This window comes from Manis javanica, chromosome 1 (genome assembly GCF_040802235.1).
Source record: "Manis javanica isolate MJ-LG chromosome 1, MJ_LKY, whole genome shotgun sequence".
Lineage (NCBI taxonomy): Eukaryota > Metazoa > Chordata > Mammalia > Pholidota > Manidae > Manis > Manis javanica.
Window position 1 is genome coordinate 97079470 of NC_133156.1, and position 6000 is coordinate 97085469.

The window sequence follows — 6000 nt, forward strand, 5'->3', positions numbered from 1 at the left end:
AGGCATCAATCCAAGCAGGGTCTTGATAAAAGTTTCCTGTCTAGCACATCCAGATCTTTACACGGCAGGCACCTGCCCTTCAAGATCTCAGCTCAAATGTCACCTCTTCACAGATGCCCTTCTAGTCACTCACTTCATCCAAGAAACCTGTTTTATTCTCAGAGCAAATTTCCCCCCTAATTATTTTTCTTCTTTTAAATTTGAAACTGCCATGATGTCCACCCCAACTGGAATAGCAGCTTCACAAGCACTTAGGTATCTGTCTGGGTCATCACACTTACTCCTGAACCCTAGAACTAGTCCCTGGTACAAAGTGATGATCGATTAATACTTGATTTATAAAACTAACAATCCATATAAAAGCTATGATTTCAATACAGCAGTGAACACCTTGAAGTTTCACACACATCTTACACCCAGTAAATTCAAGATAAATTCAACAGAAGTAAAGTGCTTACAGTCTGAGGGAAAGAGAAAGGATCACACAACCCAATGGACATCACCTGGGAGCTTGTTAGAAAGACAGAATTCCAGGCCTCATATCTGACATAGGAATCAGAATCTGTAGTTTAGGAAGATACCGAAGTGATACATAGCACATTGAAGTTTAGGAACCCCTACGTTAAAGAGCAGCTGCAAGTACAGAGGCTAAAACTAAAGGTGTAACAGAAACGCCTTAAGTCTTTTCACTCTAATATTTCCATAAATAGTTACGTGGCTGAAAAAAAGCCCACTAAACATTCTAATTAAGTAGACCTTGAAATGCAACTGAGAAAACCCCTCTGGGAGGTTCCTGGGAAGGAGAAAGATTGTTATCAGTTTATTTATGTGGTTGAAAGTCTTGTATCATTTTGAAAGGGCAGTAATTCCAACATTATTTTTAGGAAAAAAAGGCAAAGGGCATTTACCTTTTCATCAAGGGAGATGGGGAAAACTTTTATGTTTCCACTAGTGAAAAGTAGAGAATTCCAGAAAAACTCCCCATATCTGTTTCTGGTTCTTTAGTTCTACATCAAAAACTGCTACTTTTCTAATATACCTTCCCTGATTAGCTGAAGTAGTGTTCAAGCCAGTCCATCTGTAATATGTTTCCCTTTACAGGTGGTTCATTCATTTTTAAGATGGAGTTCTAGTAAGATCTAGCTTTTATTGTCGGGATGATTAAATGCTAGAAAGTACAAAACTTTTAGTACACTGCCTGGCACCTCCAAGGCGCTGCCCGTTGATTCCCTCAACAGCCTGGAAGCTGCCGAAACCTCTTTATTCTCCTCTCATCGTCACCTAACAAAAGAGGCATCTAAGAACTAAATCAATGCAAAACCACAAAAAAACAAAAATGCTGCTTTGTCTGAGAGGAGAGCTATTACTGTGCCTCCACCACTTAAAAGGGCTACTTTAAAACACGAGAGAAAAAAGATTCCCTAGTACAATGCAAAAGAAACATTGTGACACTTGGAAACGCTAGTTTGCAAAGAACTAGTTTCGATCACAGCAAGGACTACCAGAAGCGCCTCAGTGGGAAGGCTTTCTCTTTTCCAGGGATCCCAATAAAACACCTGTTGTGCGTGAGGCGCACACACTAACCTGGACGGCTGCCTCCTCCCTGCCCCGGGTCATGTCCCAGGTGGGCAGTGTGCCCAGCCAGCCCCAGGCCCTGGCTGAAGATGCCGGGGCTTCCTCTGGGACTCGAGGGGCTCGAAGCTGTTCTTCCAAGGCCAAGATGCAGAGGCCATTTTGGCCCCTCGACCCACCTCTGCCCGCACGCTTCCTCCGATGCAGGCAAATGCCGGCTGGCCGCGCGCCGGGCCCGCCTACCGGGGGATCTCTAAGGCCCGCGGCCCGGAGGCGCAGGTCCCGGTCGGGGTCCGAGCGCCCCCGCTGCGCCTAGCAGCTCCCCCGGCAGGGCGCCCGCACCCGCCGGGCAGGACCGCCCGGAGGCAGGGCCGCACCCCCAGCGGCGGCCTTTTGGTCACGGATGAGAATCCGACGCGTGAGCAGCTTCCCTCGAAGTACAGCCTCACTCGAAATGAAATCACCGCCGCCCAGCTTAAACCCACGCGGGCTCACACAGCTCGCACTAAGTGGACTCCAAACAGCCGGTCGGCCCGCCGCGGGCCTCTGGGACTACTCGGTGGATTACACCCGGCCTCCCCTCTCCCCCCGGGGCACCCGAAGGCGCGGGTGGGGCGGAAACGACGGGGAGCCCCCCGGACTGCAGCCCCCACAGCTGAGCGCAGGACTCCCGCCGGTCACGAACTTCCCGGCCACCCGCATAAAGGCGGCGAGCTGCCCGCGCCGCGGCCGCCTGAGCCGATACGCAGCTTCAAGACGCCCCTCGCCGGGATGCCAGCTCTCCAGGGGGCCCAGCGCTCTCTCTCCGGGGACCCGCGCCTCTCCGGTTCCCGCCAGTCCCGGACCCGGGGCGAAACTGCTACCGAAACTGGCCACCGCGTCCCCTACGAAACCGAGGCGCCGCGGTCCCCCCGCGGGAACGTGCGCCCCAGGCGCCGCGCCCAACCCACCTACTCGCCGCGGCCCGGTCCGAGACCACGACGGGAGCCACGGAGCGAGCGCACCTGACACCGCACGGGCGCCAGCGCGCAGCCCGACTCCGGGCTGGGGACTCAGCTCTCCGCCTTGCCCCGCTCCTCCTTCCCCTCTTTCGCCCGACTCCGGCCGCCAGGGCCCCGGGCATGCGCACCAACGCAAGCCCAGGTGCCGGACCCCGCGCCGGCCAGCCCCACCTGTTGCACCCCGCGCGGCTCCTCGGGGTTCTGGCCAGCTCTCCCGGGAGTCCTGCCGCCTCGTCCAGAGGAAGGAGAAAGGGCGGGGGGAGGGGGGCGGTGGACCCTGGCGCGGGAGTGTGGTGTGGCCGCCTCCTCCCTCGCTGACCCATTCACCTGAAACTCGGATGGGAGGGGGAAGGGAGCGGCGAGGAGGCGGGAGGAACCAGCCCGTCGCCGCACACTCTGGCAGCGCACGCAGTTATTAAAGGAACAGCGCCACGAGGAGACTGAGCGCAAAGGAAAGGCTCGGGCCCCCGGAGTGTGCGGGGTGGTCCTGGGCTACCCTGGAGCGATTGGACTCCGCGGGCTTCGCGTAGGAGTGTTTGGCGAGGAGAGGCCGTGCGACGTCTGCGGGGACCGGTTTCCTCCTGAAAAGAGGTCCAACGGTGTTAAGCACTCTGGCAAGAAATATGCATCCTCACCCAACCCTCTCCTGCTTCAAAAATTTAGTTTTGTTGGAAAGAAGCATGCAGGTGCGGTAGATTTTCAAAGGTCATGCGTAAATTTTTAGGAACTGTTTATGAATCTCTGCATCTAAAAAAAAAGACCATTAAGAGTTGTTAAATGAAGGTGAAGTACTGTAGACACCGGTGTTGGTAAATTTGCCATCAAAATAAAAGTGCATACTACAGTATACGTTATTACTATCTCAGGGTCCTCTGCCTCCCCCGCCTCCTGAAAGTCTACCCTTATGGGATTTAAACGATTTTAGTGTTATCTTTGGCTTAAAAAAGCCCTGTTTCTGTGTGCTATGTTATTTCTTGAACTGGAGGCTGGTTCCAAAAGAGTGTTCACTTAGGAAAATCTAGTCTACGCTTTACAATGTGTACACTCCAAATTCAGTCTATACTTAACAATATGTACACTCATATATGTATATAGTATTTCAATACGTTTTTTAACATTGTACTCTAGAATGTTGCAATTTTAGTTCTTGCAATTTAACTATCTGCATTGAAAAATATAATTTAGGTTTCTTAAATCCTGCTCCCCTTTGTGTTCCAACCTGGAATGTCAGCATTGCTAATAAATTTCTTCTAATCCCACCCACTTGTTTGCCTTTAATTAAGTGGTTAGAGATGTGACTCTCCCATACATTAGATCTTAAGGCACAATTGAATACTAAGGAAGTAAGAGCCTTATATAAATACAAGGTATTTTAAATAATTACGACCTGAATGGGTATTTAACCTAATTTTTTTTCATGAAAGTCATTGCTACAATTATTTTAATATGACTGTGTAGTGTTTGAATGATGCAGTTTAAATTGGTGGTGTTAACACCAGGGAAGTCAGGTTAATCCTCTTAATGTTCCCTGTCAGATTACTGAAATCTCCAAACATTCCAGTTGGTTTATAATTAAACAAGGGAACATTTCCTAATACTCTCAGATTTATAAACACGTCTGTTATTTTACTTTGACATGTCCTGCAGAGGGGAACTTAGAGTTTTTTCTACTTTTTAAAACCTGAAATATATTTTATATACCATAAAATTCAGTGGCTTTTAGTATATTCACAATGTTATATAATTTACCACCACTAATTCCAGAATATTTTCATCATCCCCAAAAGAACCCCTATACCCATGAGCAGTCACTCTCCATTTCTTCCCTCCAGACCACAGCAACCACTAATCCACTCTCTGTCTCTATCAGTTTGCCCATTCTGGACATTTTATATGAATGGATAAAACAATATGTGGCCTTTTGTGTCTGGGTTCTTTCACTTAGCTTGTTTTCAAGGTTCATTCATATTGTAGTACCTATCAGTACTTACTCCTTTTGTGGCTGAGTAATATTCCATTGCATGGGTATACTACACATTGTTTGAACATTTATCAATTGACGGTCATTTGGGTTATTTCCACTTTGGGCTATTATCAATACTGCTATGAACATTCATTTGCAAAATTTTGTGTGGATATGTTTTAATTCTCTCCAGTAAATTTTTAAATTAAACTTCTTATCATTTTAAGAGACCAACCTATGCATATCATGTCATTTTTCTTATTCCCATACTAAACCTAAACCAAAAGGCACATGTGTTAAGGAATAAAGACTAGTGGTTGCCATAGGGAAGGGGTGTGGGGGATAGGTAAAATAGGTGAAGGGGGAAAAATTAGTGAGAATGTTTGGTATCTTGATCTGGGTGATGGTTATATGAGTGTATACACATCAAAATTCATCAAGCTGTGCACTAAGCTTTATGAATTTTACTGTATCAATATTTAAAAATAGAAATAAAAAAAGAAAAAACACAAAAGGCATGTTAGGTTAATTATTTAATTTTCTTTCCTAATTAATTAATTAATTCAACAACCATTTTCTGAGAGCCTACCATGTGAACAGTGGTGAAAAAAAATCCAAATCCCTGTCTTAGCAAAGTTTATACTCTAATTCAGTTACTGCTGAATTCATGCATATGGAATAATAAGATATATTAAATGAACTACATGAAATTGACAATAATTGATCATTTTTAACCACAATGTCAATTTCATATGATACAACTTAATATTAAGCTAAACTTCCATTGGAATACTGTAGATCATTTTTTCTCCATTTAGATTAATTTCAATGCCCACAACATTGAAAAACATCTAAAAATTGTGTTCTTTTAACTATTACCTAATAATGTGCATATTAGGTAGTAGCTGAAAATGTTCAGACCAAAAAAGCCAGCCTTAAAACCCAAACACATCATTCTTCAATAGCAAAATAAAATTTGTTGGATGCTAAATGATGCCATGCTTGATGTAATCATGTTACATACCATAAATTGTAGCAAAATTCTATTATTTTTAATTAAATATTCCTTCTCAGTAAATCACACTAGTGTTATCAACTATGGTCCACTATTGAATATTATTTGATGAAAATCCTCACAACTCAGAAACAAAGTACATATTCTCAGACCCATGATTAGGAATTTGTTGATTTTACCTGCCATCAAATGAATGATAAGATTTTTAAAATAATTTTTTTCTTCCTTTTCACATGTAAGGGAGAAAGTTCAGGGCTCATAATATGATGTCAGAAATTTAAGTTTAAATTTTAGTGTTGACACTTATTAGTTGGACGGGATTAATCCTTAAGGAAAGTGAAGCTACATAAGCCTCATTTTTCACTGTAAAATGAAATGATAGTAAATAGTACTCTTCTCCTAAGATTGTTGGGAGTCACACGGACTATTCAACAAGACAGACTGTATGC

At 44.9% G+C, this 6000-nt stretch overlaps 1 protein-coding gene across 4 annotated transcripts in view; it reads right to left on the reverse strand.

The window, feature by feature from the left end:
• OCLN (occludin) overlaps positions 1-3371 on the reverse strand; it is a 43233-nt gene extending 39862 nt beyond the window's left edge. Inside the window, exon 1 of one of the 4 annotated variants that reach the window (XM_073235407.1) lies at positions 2745-3365. The gene's annotated coding sequence lies outside the window, so the exon portion shown is untranslated. Of the gene's footprint in view, positions 1-1584; positions 1740-2522; positions 2663-2744 lie in introns of those variants that run through there. The other 3 variants (XM_073235413.1, XM_073235421.1, XM_073235422.1) reach the window with 3 other exon arrangements.
• Between the last annotated feature and the right edge of the window lie 2629 nt (positions 3372-6000).